We start from the raw sequence: 18509 nt of genomic DNA, 5'->3' as shown, positions 1-18509 counted from the left end.
CTCAACCAAACGGCACGCTTAGTTGAACTACATCCAGATCTCATTGTCTCGCCTTTGTGAAGTTGACCACGTAATGCATCAGTACTCAGGAAGTCAGCTTGACCAAGTACATCGTTTGCAAACTCAACGAATTGAGTTACCCCCAGATCCCTGTAAAATCCCAAAGAAATATCAAACCCAAAACCGAATCCTGCAGGTCTTCAGCCTTGAACTATCATCTTCTATAAAGATTCCCCCAGGTCTTCAGTAAACAGCGCTTTGAAACAACTGTCGACTTTAGATACATGTATGTTTCCGTGCAAAACCCTTCACGCTGGCTGGAGAATTAATTAAAATCCTCAAATATGTGTCTGTGCAAAACATTCCACTCCGAACCGCTTGTATCACCAGAAAAATCACAAACTCTACCACCTGTGATTGCGTTTAGAAATTTACCGAAGAAATTGAACAAATGAAAATTTTTATCCCCCCATTTCTTTGGTAAAATCTCTAAACCTTAACAGATTCTTTCCACTTCAAAGAAACTGTCGTCAAATGTTCACCAATTCCCTCCACTGAGCGGAACTGTCATCAATCTTCATTGAATGTTCTCGGTTCCGAAAATTCACGAACATGACTTTCTTCTTTGCATAATCTAGTTGAATAAGAACGTCCCCTGGTACCCCGTAGGATCTGAATTGTATCCCTCCAAAGAATTTGTGAACTCGTTAGGACCGGTATTGACATTCTAGGTTCATTCATTCGTTACCAAATGCGAGAATATGACAATAAACAAAAAGATTTCTTCGTTGCATATTCTAGTTGATAAAGAAATTTCGCCTAGTACCCCGTAGGATCCGACTTGTATCCCTCCAAAGACTTTGTGAACTCGTTAGGATCGGTATAGACGTTCCAGGTTCATACGTTCGTCTTCAAATGCGAGAATATGACAATAAACAAAATCCTTTCGAACATTTCCGAATAACCGGTAACAATCATAAATACTGATGTGCGGAAGCGAACATACCGTGTTGTTTTTGGCCCATAATAGTCGCGTTACCATTTTTGTCATTGCATCGGTAACCGTGACTACCCCACAATTTTCAAACATCAAGTTTTCATCATCTCTTGTTTTCATCATGCTGCATCACCCCGCGCGCTCCCAAATTCATACGAGTTTTGACGTTGACATTTAGAAGCGCGGTTCAAGTCAACTCCGCAAATACCCGACCCCACTCTGCATCAAAAACCTTTGTTCCAATGGATTTTTTTTTTTTTTTTTTTAACTAGCAAAATATAACTTTAGGCGCTAGATTTTCACATTGATACACTTTGTGTGTGGACGCGACTCGGCTCGGTTCGACTCGGTTTCGACACGGTTATGTCCGGCTCAAGCCCGACGTCACGACATTCCTCCGTCGTGCGTCCCAGAGTTCGACACGCGAAGCACGGAGCGCCACAAACCCATTCCCGTTTACACATCACCATGACATCACATTAGTGATGTCATGATGATGTCAACCTTTGTCCTATGTTGACCAAATGAAAGATTGAATACCCACAACAAACAACGAATATCATTTGATGTCTTGGCGGTGCATTGGGCTTGCTTTGGGCTGTATTGGCTGAATTGAGTTGTATGGGCGGTGATCATAAACAACAAACAATCAACTTATTGGTTAATTGGGGCGGTGACTTGAGCCAAGAACACACACATTTAATTGAGGCACTTGGGCGGTGCACATGGGTGTTGCCTTGGGCAGTGTACACAAGCAATAAACAACAAATTTTTTTTTTTTTTTTATTTATTGATAAAGTCACTGTGTACGATGTCCTTCGAAAAGTCACTGTTCTGTCTGCTCTCTATCAATTAATACAGACACAGACAGGTATCCATAGCCCACTTTTTGACTTGATAAAGTCACCACCGCTAAAATTGACCAACCCTATACTTCCATTTAGCCGACAACAGTTGTAATCTCTTTCCCCAAAGTCAGCCGATAAACATCATCTTCATTTTGTCTTTATTTTCTTCTCTTGTGTGATGATAACAACAGCCGACAACAACATCAACTGCTATAAGTGAAAGATATCCTTCGAGGTATGTTGAAGTGATTATCCTTCGAAGTTGTTGGGGGTTTCGAGCACAGATCTTTCGGTCTCGAAAGATGATTCATATTTCGAAAGATGATTCACAGATCAGTTTCTGTCTTTCGAACAGATTTGATCTTTCGAAGGTTGTGAAGTTGACTTTTCTGGCACATGTCAGATCTGAATCTGACACACATCAGCTGCTGTCAGAACTGATCTTTCAAAAATTTGACCCTTCGAAACAAGAATGATCCTTCGAAGATAGTTGGGTTGACCCTTCGAATGAATGGCAGACCTTTCGAAGTTCTTCACATCTTTCAACACGTGAAGATGTGAAGAACACCAAGAACACAGACATCTGGGTAAATTCCAGATTCGATGAAAACGTTTGGAAAACGGTTTTTGATGATGATAACTTGAATTTTTAGGAGAAAAACATAAAACCCAACACTCGTTTTATCACAGATCTGGATATTCGGGTCCAGATCTGAGTTTTTCTCATTTTCACCATTTTTACATCTTGAACAAAAACCCACAAGAATCACAGATCTAGAGCACATGTGACTTAGTAAACGGTTAGTTTTACTAAATCGGGCACCATGGCTCTGATACCAATTGTAGGTCCGTGTTTCGGGATCCAATCCGTGATTTTCATGATTATGTTCAAAGATGGAAGAGATAAAGAGATGATAAACAAACAACTTTTGTATTAATCCGGTAGTAAACATTACAAGTCGGCCCGATTACATGGAAACCGAACTAATACCAAAGAAGTATACATCCAGGGAGAAATCAAGTGGTGATTTCTCCCGGTGAGGACTCAAACCTCCTATCACTCTCTAGCACACACTTGTGCTCTCACTCTTATATTTTACAAGACAAGGTGTTGGTATTTATACCAAACACAGGTTGCACAGTCGAAGGATCAAGCTGACTGGTCGACAGATCATCTGTCGACTATCCAGCTTTCGAAAGACACATACATACCTCGAAGGATCACATATCCTTCGAGGTCCATCTTCATCCTTCGATGGGTATCTTTCGAGCTCATCGAAGGATATCATCAATCCTTCGATGCCTTATCCTTCGACACCAACATTAACAACCATAACTTGTCTTGCAACAACACACGGTCAACCGAATAACCCTCTCGTTTGACCACTTCAAACGAGTGGGTCTATACACGTTCGATAGACCGTTTCACTAACTATTACAAATTCAGCGTAAAATAATAACTAATCTATTCGACAAGCATCGGACACAAAATCTGCATCAACAAATTCTAGGATGTCATTGTTTTAAACCTTTAATCATTGAACTTGACTATGTTTATGAAATCTAAAATTGGTAATTAATTGGACTACTATTCATTTGCATCAATCTTTCGGTTTCGATCGTGGATCATTGCAATCAAATATATTGTCCGTTAATTATTTATCAAAACAAGTTTACAAATCATGTCTATGTGATTTCCAACTGGTCGTAACTAAGTAACCTGATCTTTTGCATAACCTGAAAACCTAGAGATTGGTCCACTTTCTCATAATTGTTTACAACTCTAATTTACATTTGTTTTCATAATCATTCTCAAAACCGCAAAAAGCAATTAGGTTTTAACGTAGATGATAATTAAAGCAACGAACTTGTACACTTTCCACTGATTCCCCGTGGATTCGACACCCTACTTGCCCTTTACTAGTAAAAGGTGAATATGATACTATTACTTTATTTTTTTGACCGACCTTACGACATCGATCAGCATGTCGAGTCCAATTTGAAAGTAAACCCTGCGAATTCTATCTTGAGTTAGTTTTTTGTCACCCGGTGATTGTTTGCATCACTTGCTTTTTTTATATTAATTTTATACCTGATTGCATAACAAGTTTTGGGTTCAGAAGATCAGGAGTTGCAACCGCCTGAGGTGGTGGGACCAGATACTATCATAGGCACTGGATGCTTTAAACTTGGCAAATGGTAACGGATGTTGAAAACCACAATCATATGCAAATGGTAAAGGTATGTTTACAATTTTTAATTTCTTATTTCTATGTGACAGGTTGGTTATCTTATTAAAGTTATATCTACAACATTCTTTTGCTAATACGTCCATTATTGAAGACCTTGAATTTGAAGACCAAATGCCATTTGAAAATCAGGAAATCCTATAATTCATCAGGTGAATTTCTTTTTGTCATTATTTATTATATATCTTGAAATGTTTGGAATGATATCCTACTGGGCCAAATATGATAAAAATGTGAGATATTACTGTATGTAACTACTGAGCTAAATATGATTAAATTTATGTTTATTACATTTTTGGTGGCTTTCAGTTCGTTTGACCCGTATCTTTTTTATGTTTTTTTTACTCTTACCCATTGGTAATTTAAGATAATCGGGTCGACCCATTCCGCAAATGTTAACATAAGCAATCCATATCGATGGTTAGTGATTAGATTGAATTAATTATTGAAGCTAATCTAAACTCGGCCAAACACATTCTATAGTTCAATTTTAGGTTTAAAGGACTAATAATTCCAAAACATTGTTTAATTTAATTAAGTACTTGGTTTAAAAGAATTATTGAGCACCATATTCAAAAACCACAAAAACTGATAATCTCTTATTTAATACATGATTTAGGGACCAATACTAAAAATACTTGTGCTCTCAATTTAGTAAAATTATATAATTCTAACTCGACTCTTGAGACTAGAAGGCTAAAGTATTTGGCAATATTATGGCAGGCTAAAGTAGTAGACAATATTAACTTTCGTAACTTTTTAGAGTTGGTACCTGAAGTACAGGAGGTTACCATAATTTCTATTCAAGCTATGTTCATGTTTATGTGATCTAATTATTGTTATTTTTATTGATTTTTCATGCTAAAAGTGCTCTTTTTTATTTTTCATATTTGCAGTAATTATGCTTCGTGTTTAGACTACCTGTTGCTTGACATCCATTTCTATGGATGCAATCTATCAGCTGTTCAGTTTTATACTGTTAGAAATAGTTAGGTGACCTAATGTATATATCTGATAACAGTGAAGCATGTACAACATGTCAAGTTTAGAAGTGATTTTCTTTAGAAAAGATGCTACGACTTCTGTTAAAAGTTATGTTAAATAATTATTATATAGAGAATAGAATTTAACGAAAATGACATTTTAACCCATTTAACCCAAAAGTTTAGCCAAATGAGAATGGGTCAAACAGGTGGAGTGTTGTCAAATGTTTAGTTTCTCTAAATTTTTTATTCTAAGAATTAGTACATGATCATACAATTTTTATTTTTTGAACAAAAGTTCTCCCATTAATTGTATAAAAATGTATGAAAAATGTTAGTGCTATTTTTTGGATGCAGCTACAAAATACTTAGTGGCTCCTATGGTTGAATATCACCCAACGTCTATTATTAAAGCATACTATCAAAAAGTCTGATTAAATTGTTTATATTGTTGAGCAGGTAACAAGAAGAGTTGATACTGAGCCTGGTAATTTAGGTCTATAAGAATAGAGGACCATGGACGCCATAGTTCAATCAAGGTGTTTGTCTTCAAACTTTTGTACCAATTATCTTTTATAGATCCAGTTGTACGAATGTTACAACCTTGTGAATTATAAAGCATACTAGAGGGACATAGATGTCATTTTATCACATTTTAAGAGTTTTATCACATTAGTTATGTGTTTCTTCAAACTAATTTTACATGTTAGTTATAAATTTGTAAAAGTTTAAAAAATATTTGTTTGCTGCAGTTTTTGTGGTCCAAGAGAAACAACATTTGAGACACCAGGTAATCAAAATTTTGCACAAAATGAAAAATATTTTGAATGTGACAAATTGAAAAAGGATCTGATACGTTTGTTAGATTGAATACTAATCGCTTATATGTGCTGAACTTATTTGTTAAATTGAATATAATCACATACTAGCATTACTCCTGTAACTATTATGAGTATACAGAGATTTTCAAAGAATTGTGATCGTTGCATATTCATCTATTTCAATTTGTCATTGTACTCTAATATATTCATTTGTGTTTTAACATGTATGAAATCATAATATTTATGTCAACGGTGATAATGAAGATATTTTCTTTTAGCAACCCGTGAAATTCACGGGATCTTAAGCTAGTTTTGTTATACATGGAAATGACGTCTTGGGTTCAAGTCTCACAAACGACAAAAATTGAATACAAATTTGCCGTTAAAACAAATATATGGCACCCAAGAAGCTTAAACAGTACAAACCATATTCCAACCCCTAACTACAATTCATTTGGTTTCGATATTTTTTATTAGTCTGTTCCATTCATTTGTATTTCTAGTTATGCAATTCAAATGACTATTGATACACTTTTATTATGAATTTGAAATTTAGTTTGGTTTTTTTTATGTAATTCGACACGACCTAAATCAAACCGAAAACATTAACATGTAGCGGTATACAAAAACAATTCAACTGCATGAAACTTTTTTGGTCCATCCCTGTGTAGACTATAAAGCATTCAATTCATAATTTAAAACTGACAATTGATTGATTGTTTTTTTTAAAGAGGGAGACTATTGATTTATTTGAAACCTTAAAAACATTTACTTCATTTTCTAAAACCGAAAGTTGTTTCTATTTTTTCCGACTATATATCGAGTATATATAGAGGCCTTTGTTAGTTGTTTTCATCATCAATAAACGTGTCAAAAACCATACCACAACCCTATGGAAACCATCATGAAACGCATATGTTTGCTTGTCTTCATTTGCCTTATGTTCAGAGGTATACAGTATCCTTATGATCAATATTTAATACTAACGTTGCTTTCATATATCTTGGTTTGATCGTGTATGGTTATTAATATATTGTGTAATCGTATAGATGTTTACGGTCAAGATTTCAACCTCAGCATCCGTCAAGAGCAAACAGCTGCACCAGGAGAGTGGGACGTGACACTTGAAAACACAAGCCCTTGTGTCATACTGAATGCATACTTAGATTGTAAAGGCTTCCAATCCCATAGAGAAATTGATCCTAAAGTCATCTTAAAACAAGGTGACGTTTGTATCGTCAATGATGGTCAGCGGATGAATCCTAGTGACAGCCTTCACTTCATCTATGCTTGGGAAACTCAGTTTGCTTTCAAATTGTTGAATCAGTCTATAGCTTGTTCATGAATAATTCGTCATTGTAAGATCTAATAAATAAGACATGAAATGAAAACCAAAAGAGTTGTTTTGTTTCAAATTTCAACTATTATAATCGTCGGTTTATCATCTATTAGAAAGCTATGAATGTGTTTAGTCGTCGAAAACTTTCTCTATTTATCTAACTTCTTTTGTACCAATTTATTTTTGAATTTTTATTTAAAAAAAACTATTAAATTTTTTTGAAACGTGTTCGAAAGACAAAATACGAAAAAGGGAAATAAAATAATTTTAAAAGTGTGTTCACACATTATGTAACACATCCCACTTTTCTATTTTTAGCGATATAGTCCTTTATTTAGTATTATTTATTACCTTTTCATTGTGGTTACTATCGTTACAAAATAGAAAAAAAAAAAAACAATCATAAAAAGCATCTCGTTGAAGGATATATTGAGAATATATGTCATAATCAAAATCTTCAATTGATAAAATATATCATAATCAAAATTTTCAAAAAGAATGAATTGAGAATATATATATTTAGTGAGGAAATAAGTTTTGAGATTTTTTCCCATGAAAGTGAATTGAGAAAATATATATTTTAGTGAGAACTAGGATTTTGACCCGCTGCGCGTTGCGACCGCGTCGAAAGTTAAAGTAACTCGTATTTATATTGTATATTTGACCCGGCTCTTTACTTAAAAAATTACATCGCCATCGAATGAAAACTTAGTATATTTGACCCAACTTGCTTTCAAATACAGTTTACGAATGTACACAAAATAAGTAGAACATAGATAAAAAAAAAGTATAATAATTTGTCCATCTTGCGGCGTAAAGTCGTAAAAGTCATTTAAACCAAAGGAGGTATCAAGTTATTAAGCAGAAAAGGTTAAGAATGTCAAAGTTGTCAATTATTGAAAGTTAGAAGTGAATTTGCAACTTACTTAAAGATAAGGGTTAATAATGTTTCATGTAAAAAAATTAATGGTGTAAAGTGAGAAAACTTGAAAGTGTAAGGGCTTTTTTTGTTAGTTCAAAACTTTGAAGAAAAGAAATGAAAAAGTAAAAAACTTGAAGATTAAAAAGAGAAAGTTCTCCCAATGATTGTAAAAAAGTACAAAAAGCAAGTTTAGGTTATGGATCCACTAAAATAAGGTCAAAGTTATATGTAGACGCAGGAGGGACCGAGACTAACAATGAAAAGAAAGTATCATGGCCTGTAAAAGTAAAAGGAGGACTAAAAGTATAAATGGCACCGACATTTCACTTTAAAACTATATAAATATAAGTTTATAAGTTTAGAGATTTTTTTCCCCATGAAAAATTAGAAAGTTTTCGTTGATGACAAAAGGTTAGGCAATTTGTTTTCTCTAACATCATTCTCTAACTATAATTATTTATGTTTAATTATTTTTCTTACAATTTGATTGCGACACGTGAATCTTGTAGAGTTAAGATGAGAACAGAGAATCGCATATAAACACCATAGTTGTATCGGACACAAAAAATAGGGATATGTGTAATTATTCTTTTATCAATAACTATTATTCGGTCTATTATCAACAATTACAATTAACCTTTAATTACTAATTATTACATTAATATTAATATTATTTTTAAATGTGTCTTTAATAGTTGTATTTATATTTTAATGTTATCTTGTGTTCATATTTTAATACTATCTTGATCATTAAGATATCAACTATTACTAATTAACCTTAATTACTAATTAATATTATTTTTAAACGTGTCTTTTAATTGTATGCATATGTTAACGCTATCTTCAACAATAAGATATCAAGGATTACTAATTAACCTTTAATTACTAATTAATATTATTTTTAATTGTGCTATTATTAATGTTATAAAAAATTACTATATGTTTATTTTGTTACTAGTATTAAGCCCCCGCGTTGCAGCGGTTGTCATAAAACTGTGTTAAGTATTAGGAATACTATACCATTGCCAGCGACCACCAACACCGGAAAAGCTCGCAAAAACAAAATAAATAAAAACGGGAAAAAAAATAACGCCGAGCGAAAAGCAGACATAAAATATTTGAATCACGCACGCTCGTTGCTGAGAAATTAAACCGAAACGTAAAACATAGAAAAAAAATAACTAAGTCCATCCAGGACCCGCGTGTTGGACGAACTTGTCAAACGCAGAAAAATAGATGTGTCGCGACGGGCCAGTCAAACGGGAAAAAGTTATACGAAAATGTTGAACCTCACACGCACGTTGCGGTGCATTAACTCACAAAATTTAGAATGAAACAAAAAACTTGGGAAAGATGAAAAGTATGGTGGACCAAAATTGAAAATAAAAAAGAGTTGGGATTAAATTGCAAAAGATGAAAAACTTTGGGTTAAAAGTAAAAAAAAAAACAAAATGTCTAAATTGCAAAATTGATGTTATTTATTAATTTTAGATAAAAATAAGGATAAAAATAAGTGATATCTATATATGGTTATTAATTAATATTAATATTAAAAGAAATGTGTAAACAAATATAAATAAAATTTATGAGGTTGAAGGAGAGAATGTCATGTGACATTATTTGGAGTCTTTTATTATAAGTTAGATTAGATACTAATCGTTTACCCTTCTTAAGGTTTCAACCCTAGATTTTTATAAGGGAAATCTTTAAAGAATAATAACCAGTTTTCATAGTGTTTCAATTAGGTAAGTAAACTTCTTTTTTTTTTTTTTCTCAATTAAATCACTCAACTTTAAACTCACGTTCTAATAATATATTTTTACCTATCTAAAAGGTAACTATAATTTGCTTTTCTTTTCTTTAATGCTTACATGGTCTCATGACATCGATTTTAACAAGTTTTATTCAATTTTAAAATAGGATGACATGAAATTCAAGAAAAGAGAATAAAAACACAAAAATACATTCATATTCAAAATTATCGTTTTCCTCGTCTTTTCTTCACCCTAACACCATCACCACCCGCCTTCCTAAACCAAAACCACGCCACTTGAAAGCTTCCACCATTTCTAGCCATTTCAATGCGTTTCTTTCTCCTCGTCTCACCAAACCAACAATGTAGTGCCACCACGAATCGTTGATAAAGAAGAGGCGACATGCAACTTCAATCAAGAACACAACCCTAAGCCACCGCCACTGCGAATCAGAGAAAGCCATATCCACTTGTGCCGCTTGTAGGTGCAATAGTCAAATTTACTTCCTATAGCCTAAATTTGGTTATGTGTGGTCATAGTTAAATCTTGTAATTTTTACTTTTAACATCAAAACAATAGTTGAACTACGGTTTGCAGAGCTTAAGCTGTCTATTGGTAAAAATCTAATCTCATATTTGTTTATGTTGTAATTATGTCTATAATGTGCGAGATGGTTCACTAAATGAGATGTTCCTTGTGTTTTGTTATTAACACACTAAACAAATGTTTAAATGGAAGTGCATGGATGATTGTATGTGTGTGTTTGATCTATGAGAGTGTGTTCTTGATGCAAGTTAAAGTATGATAAAAAGTACTTGTATGGTTGTATGTTGGTTGTTGATGATCATGAGACATGATGGATGATATTATGTGTTTGATTTCACTAATTTGTGAGGGTTCATATGTGCATATGTGGCCATATTTATGTATGTATGTCATGAGAAAATTGTCATCTTGAGTAGTAGAGAAAACCCTAAAAAGAATATGTTTTATGATGAAACTTGATTGTTGATGTTTAGATCATGAAACATGAATGTATATATGCTTAGATATGTATAATTTATGATGTTGGTTATCATAACATGTTAAAGATGGTATAATTGGTTGGTTAAAGGGTATGTTATGCATGAAAAGCACCAAATATGGTGATGTTGTGTTGGATAATCATGGGTTAAAATGGGTAATTTGGTGATAAATATAAGATTTCGTGAATTAGTGGTTGAAAATGGTATTTTCATAAACTATGGATTTCAAAATATACACATTTACACCTTATAGAAAAGAAAACCTATCATTTTATATGTGGAAATAGATTATCTATATAACACAAAAAACTTAGAGTTGCGTTTAACAAATGCCGTCAAATGAACGTTGTGGTGAACATATGTTGTACCCGCTCACATGCTTTAGTTGTGTTTACAGATAAAGCATAGCTTTTTTTCTTTTTAATTCATCGCAGTAAAAACCAACTTTCCTCTCACAAACTTGATATTTTTTTAAATAACCACTTCAACCCACACCAAATCCTCCATGATCTAGATATATATTTAATATATTAATTAAAAGTTATATAAATAATGAGGTCGTTCAGATTCTCGAGCCGACTCGAGCTCGATAAATGAAGCTTGAGTTCGGCACCGTATACTGAATTAGCTTATTTTTTGGCTTGGTTTCAGACTTGTGTAAGGTCGGCTCATTTCGAGACTTTTTCGAGCCGATCTTGAGTACGTCGGCTCTTTCACACCCCTAGATGGAGGTGAGGGATGAGAGGGATAGTGATGTAGCGCTAAGGTGTGAGTCAGAGATTATGGTAGATAGAAATTATCTTTGTACTACTAATTTATTGTCAACCAAAAACACTAGCAGTAGAATGCTTCATAACTGGCTTCATGTCATCCATGCTTATCCTTCGCCCTCTCAAAACTAAAATGTGCTCCAAAATGCAATCTTTCTTTACTTCTCACATAACACATCATTGGCATTTTTGAAGAAAAAAAAGTTCATCATTCCTCTCTCTTTAAACTAGTAACTATAGTGATCAATCTGCTCAAACGGTTGCAACATGAACAATAAGACAAAAATAGAATAAACTTTTTTAATCAAATTGGACGACTAGGTTGTGATGGCAACCAACGTTTACAACCAATATACATATAATATATAATTCTTTTATTATTTCTAATACTTTTTTTACAATAAATAATAATTATAAATCAAATTTATATAATAAAATATTATATATCACTACTAGAAAAGTGGTCATTTTGCTACGGAAATTTCCTACGCAAAAAAATGCGTCGCAAATTCTGGCACATTTACTACGCATTTCCTACGGAAAAAAGACCTTGATTTTTTTGGGCAATTTGTGACACAATAGCGACAAATATACTAATTCTAAGTATTGTGTCAGAAATGCGTAGCAACTTGCTACGCATTTCCGACGGAACCATTATTTATTTGTTGGAATTAGATTTATATGTTAAATTCATTTAAATATTAATTGTTGCGTCAGAAATTCCTAGCAACTTGCTACGCATTTATGACGAATTATTTATTATTATACTTAGATTATATTTTAATGTTTAATCAGCATTATTATTAATTATTGCGTAGGAAATGTGTAGCAACTTGTTACGCATTTGTGATGGAAAATTTATTGTGTAGGAAATGTATAGCAACTTGCTACGCATTTGTGATGGAAAATTTATTACCATATTGTGTAGGAAATGTGTAGCAACTAGCTACGCATTTGTGATGGAAAATTTATTGTGTAGGAAATGTGTAGCAACTTGCTACGCGTTTGTGATGGAAAATTTATTACCATATTGTGTAGGAAATGTGTAGCAACTAGCTACGCATTTGTGATGGGAAATTTATTGTGTAGGAACCGTTCCTTCGACGTTTTTCCCGGTTACTTTAACGGTTTGGTTTTGATGGTGAAGACGATTTGCTGTTGTTGGTAATGTTGGTGGTAGATCGATTCAGGTTTGGTTAAAATAGATGACATCAGCTTCATGATGGTTCCGATTTTGTTTCGGCTCGGGTCACGGTTTGGTTAAGGCCAGATTTAACGCGGGTCAATCTGTGTATACCCGTGTTATACATATGTATTGTTAACCTGGTCAAAATCAAGCTTCTTCAACTCAACCGGTCAAAGATGGCAGTAGTGGTAGTGGCTTGGTTTAGACTCAGTGGAGGCAACTAGTTTTATTATTACCATATAAACACGTGATTTACGGATCTTAATTTGTCGCAAAACAAGCATTAGAACGATAATAAATAGTGTTTAAGGCGAACGTTACCTCTGTTCATGTTCTTTTATAAACTATTCGCCGAACGTTTGGTTCGTATGCAACCCTAATTATTATATAACTATGATACATTTAATTTTTGTAAGTATGTTTTGGAATTAATAATTAAATCTTATTTGATAGTTGTAAATAAAAAGAATAACGAAACATATTTATGCATTATAAATTATCAACATTGAGTAGTTGTACTCTATACTTAGGGAGATTTTCAAAAAAAATTGATATAATTACACTTTTAATGTGATTTAAAAAAACAAATTGATATAATTACACTTTGAAATGTGATTTATAAAAACAAATTGATATAACAAGTTTATAAAAAACTGGATATAATTTATGTGCCACCATATCAATAATAATAATATTTTTTCATTAATTAACTAGTTAATAATAATACAAGTGATAGATTCCATGCTCACCTAATTGAGCCAATCAAAAGCTTTAGTTAAATTTCACACGGATCACCATCCTATGGTCCATTACTCACCTAATTTTCAATCCAACGGTCCATTACTCATCTAAACCCTACCTATTTAATCCCTCCATCTCATTTCTCACATTCAAAACCTCAAAAAAAAAAAAAAAAAAACCCTACCTATTGCCGCACACCCCTCCTCCCTTCTAGTCTGATAAGAGATTCCGGCGACCGCACCGGCGACCGAACGGTGACTCCGGTCACACATACCCACCTGCAAACCCCCACACACATTAGAGATTCCGGCGACCAGGCTGAGAAACGAAGAGAGAGATGGAAAAAGGAGAGAGAGAGGGTCTAAGCCACAAGGTTGCCATATATAATTGTTTCCTTTAGATTGCGATGAATAAAAGCATTCTGGTCATACAATTGGTGGAGCAACCATTTCTGAGTAATAGCAAGAGACAGAACAATTCTTGTTCACTTATTCAGTATGGACTTCAAACATGGACTTCAATTCTTGTTGGCAGTGGTAAACGAGGAAACCCATAAGCAACAATTCTTGTTCACTTATTTAGTATGGACTTCAAATATTAGTTGTTCACTTACCAGAAAGATAGATATTATGTGTATGAAAAACACATCAAGATGTTGTGGGTTTTAGGTTTACTTTTTTGGGTATTAATTTTTTGAGTTTGATTTGTGCCTGATTCTATAAATAGTTATATATTAATTTTTATCTACATACTTTATATTTTAGAAATTAAAGTTTTAACTCTTGAAAAACATAACGTATACTACTAGAAAAGTGGGTAGGAAAATGCGTAGAAAAATGTGTAGTAATTTCTGACAGCCCTTTTCTGTCAGAAATGGGTAGGAAAATGCGTAGAAAATGCGTAAAGAAACCAGTTTCCTACGAGTGGTTTAACTACATATGCATTTCGTCACAAATTCGTAGAAAATTAAATTTCGTGACAATTGTGTAGCAAAAATAAAAAATTAACTTCCGTTAAATGGGTAGGAAAATGCGTAGAAAATGTGTAGCAATTTGTGACAACCCTTTTCTGTCAGAAATGGGTAGGAAAATGCGTAGAAAATGCGTAAGAAACCAGTTTCCTACGAGTGGTTTTCCTACATACGCATTTCGTCACAAATTCGTAGAAAATCGCGAGTTGTGACGCATTTCCTACGGAAAATGGTGTCAGAAATTTTAATTTTTCTAGTAGTGTATATATATATATATATTAAACCCATTAAGTCTAACCATTTTTTGAATCAATCTCTACCGTCGGATCACGCTGAGATGAAATCTCAGCCGTTTAAACTCACAAAAATAACCGCTCTAATGACGGTTCAGGGCGGTTATTGGCAGTTTTCTGCAGGTGGTTTGTTCCACCTTTTTCTACACATGATCTCCAAAACTTTGGTGGTTACATCTTAATTTTTCTCAAAACCGTTTTTTATGCAGTTCACAGAAGTTTTTAGCAGTTTAGCTAGATCTCTTCTCTATCCCATCTTTGTAGGTTCACGTTTCCATCCACGTTCGCCGATTTCTCCTCCCCAACCACCCTAGGCCACCCATTATAAATCCTCCACCACCCACCATCGGCAAAGACTGCTCTCTCTCTCCTATTTTGCATTTGTTATTGAGGTTTTCTGATTTCTCTGATCTCTTGAAGGCTTGAAGCTACTTATGGTTTTTTCCCACTGTAATCGATGAAGAATTAGTGAACCACACCATCACATAGCATATATCAGGTTCGTCTCTGTGAACCTGATTATGGTATATCCCCTTAATTCACGTCCTCTTCATAAATTAATCTCACTTTACCCTTTCATTTTCCTATTTCAGATGGGGAGGTACTAAATTTTGCATATATGAATGAAATACATGTATGCTGGAGCATGGTTTTTTTGCCTACCAGGTATTCGATGAAATGTCTACTAACTTTTAATATTGATTTTTTTTTCATTTTGTAAGTGTTTATTAATGTTTCTATAACCTTTATGATGGAAAGGTTTTTGTTTTTCACGTTTTCGAATTGTTTAGAGTTTGAAAGTGAACTAATCGAACGTTGGTGGTACAGGAAATTGAGGAAGCACCTGAGTTGCTGGTAAGTCGTAACAGGTTCCTTTGTGTTTATAATTGTTAAATTAACCACAATATCTAAACTAATACTTTTTTGATTTTCAAAATGGTTGGTGCCACAGGAGAAACCGGAAGAAGCATTGGGGCTGCAAGAAGTAGAAGTTTAACCGTTGTGTTGGCAGTTCTCAGCAGTTTCGTAGCCTGGGAGTTAGCCCAACCTTTTCATGCCCACGTGTGATGATTGTTCAACTCCCATGTTTGCTTTTGATGTGCACAAAATGCAACATATAAATTACATCAATTGTGGCATAAAACTAACCCTTTTTTAGTACTAATGTTGGAAAAAGTATGCTTTTGTCTTCCTTTTGTATTTTCAGGATTAGATGAGCTCAAATGAACAAAAGAAGCAAAAAGACAGCTAAATCTAACATAAATACAAGAAAAGGAACAAAAGTGGCATGCCTGACCTCCCGACAGCATCTTCCCAAGCAAAACAAAGAAGACAGAAGACTGAACACGCCCCGTGCTCAGTGAGCACGGGGCCGTGCCCAAGTGGCAGCAGAAAAGACAAACTCATAGAAGCTTCTATTGCCCACCACGGGGCCGTGCCCAGCGGACACGGGGGCGTGGTCAACTTTCTGCAGACGCATTTATTGAAATTGGGAATTGCAATTAATGAAGAGAGAGAGTCAGATGGACACGGGGCCGTGCCCAGCGGACACGGGGCCGTGCCCGAGCTTCTGTTCAGCCTATGAATAGGGGTGTTTGGAGCTCTTGCAACTCATCCCTTGGCACACCACCTCTCTCACACTTCACCCACCACCCACCACCATCACAACACCATCATCCACCACCATCATCCATTGTCCATCATAGAGTGTGTGAGTCGTCTCGGGATCCAAGATTGATCGTAAGAGTTCTTGACAATCAAAGGCCATGTTTGCCTAACTCTCTTACATCACTTGGTGAAGACAAGTGTTTAGTGTAATACTTTTTATTTTTAATCTTTTGCACTTTTTAATTGGTTTTGTATTAATGACTTTAATTACTAGTTTCTTATGTTGAAGGTGATTCTTCCTTATCGTTTGTCCGTGGTGTCTTGGCATTATTTTGCTGTCTATATAAAATAAAAGATCTTCACCATTCATATCTCCACGGTCTATATGGAGGTATGTTGGCTACCTGGTCGGGGGTTAAGGGAACGGTTTGGTAAGAGTCTTGCCATTGTTCAGTGTATAGATCCTGCAAAGGACCTGGGTCAAATTTAGTAGGGCCTCCTTCAATACCCAAAGGTATTGGATGGCGGGGATCCAAACTCTTTGATCCCCTCATAAGTTAAACTACTATTAAAACTTTAACCCGACTACTTAGGACTGTATCCCTACTGACTCAGACTACTTAGCCGAGGGTAACGTCGCCTTCAAAAGAGGGGTCTACCACATTATGCATTAATAACTTAATTAATTATCTTTCAATAATCCGACCCTTTAGGATTGTATCCTTGCTGACTCAAACTACTGGGTTGAGGGTAACGTCACCTTCAAAAGAGGGGCCTACTACAATAACTAAGATAATCTCTTAAACAAGTGCAAAAGTGCGAAAATAATCAAAGGTTACACTACACACGAGTCGGATCCAAGTGATTCATCTTGTCTATCTGTTTTATTTTTATTTTATTTTTCAGCATTTTAGTTAGTTTTATTTTCTTAGTTTAAAAACCTTTTTCTAACATTTTGATTGATTAGACGTTGAGGATAAACCGGTACTAAAAGCTCTTGTGTCCTTGGACGACCTCGGTATCTTACCAACACTATACCACGTCCACGATGGGTGCACTTGCCCATATGTGTGTTTAGTCTTAGTAAATATCGTGTTTTATAAATTTAAAACTTGGTTAAAAAATGTAAAAAGGCTTAAAATATATACCTAAAACATATACACGCTTACGCACATCAGCTTTATACCAGGAAGATGAATTTGTTCTGATTGTTCTACTCCCAAGTTTACTTTATACCAGGAAGACGAATTTGTATGGTGCTTTACGGCGATCTGCAACGTTCACCTCTGCCTAAATTGATTCCTATGGTCTTCATATGGTGCTCTCAAAGATCAAACCGAAGTCGTCTTCCTCCCCGATGGGTAGGATCTCATGAATTGCACTCATTTGATCTGTTGTCATAAACTCAATTTCATCCCTTATATCCTCACATTTCACATGGAGGATACATTGAAAGATCAATCGTCTGTTTCTCATGATTAGTTTTGCACTCTTTGTCATAAGTGTGCAGATTGAGATTGTTGTTTGTCCACTAAAATTACAAATTGTTTTTACAGGAATCAAGGGAGGAGAATCGGCTAAACTTCTTCGGTATCCTCTCCAGTCAGCCACCAAATCCAACGATGAAAAGCTTCCTGTATCCGTTCCGTCAACTGCTTAGACGTCTAGAAGGTTTAATATTGGTTCCACTAACTATATTGTGTTTTATATGCTAGACTTTTTGTCACACCCCGATTTCCACACGTTTCACCGGTGGGCCCGGTGGGGGATTACCGTGACGTAGTTGGCAACAATACAGTCAAACAACACAATATTTAAATGCACAGCGGAAGCAAAAGATAGATATATTTCAACTAAATATAATTGTAATATCGTGTATCACAAGTAGTTGGAATAATCCACAGGGGATCAAAATAAATAGGAAATAATGTTCAACAGTTTGACGTTCAAGCTTGCGAGACTTATTGTGGATGCTAGGAGGAAGCCAGCCTATTTCGCTTAGT

The 18509-nt window shown here is 34.6% G+C and overlaps 1 long non-coding RNA gene across 2 annotated transcripts; it reads left to right on the top strand.

Annotated features, from left to right (window-relative positions):
- Positions 1-14932: 14932 nt before the first annotated feature.
- LOC110928062 lies at positions 14933-15987 on the top strand. 2 transcript variants are annotated; one of them, XR_002586108.2, is made up of 4 exons: positions 14933-15348; positions 15492-15564; positions 15727-15753; positions 15851-15987. It is a non-coding gene; the product is annotated as an uncharacterized LOC110928062 (long non-coding RNA). The 2 variants fall into 2 exon arrangements; XR_004889540.1 differs by having other exon boundaries at positions 14934-15335.
- Positions 15988-18509: the final 2522 nt, after the last annotated feature.

This window comes from Helianthus annuus, chromosome 3 (assembly GCF_002127325.2).
Source record: "Helianthus annuus cultivar XRQ/B chromosome 3, HanXRQr2.0-SUNRISE, whole genome shotgun sequence".
NCBI lineage: Eukaryota > Viridiplantae > Streptophyta > Magnoliopsida > Asterales > Asteraceae > Helianthus > Helianthus annuus.
The sequence above is the reverse complement of the archived record's forward strand: the minus strand, read 5'-3'. Positions and strand labels throughout refer to the sequence as shown.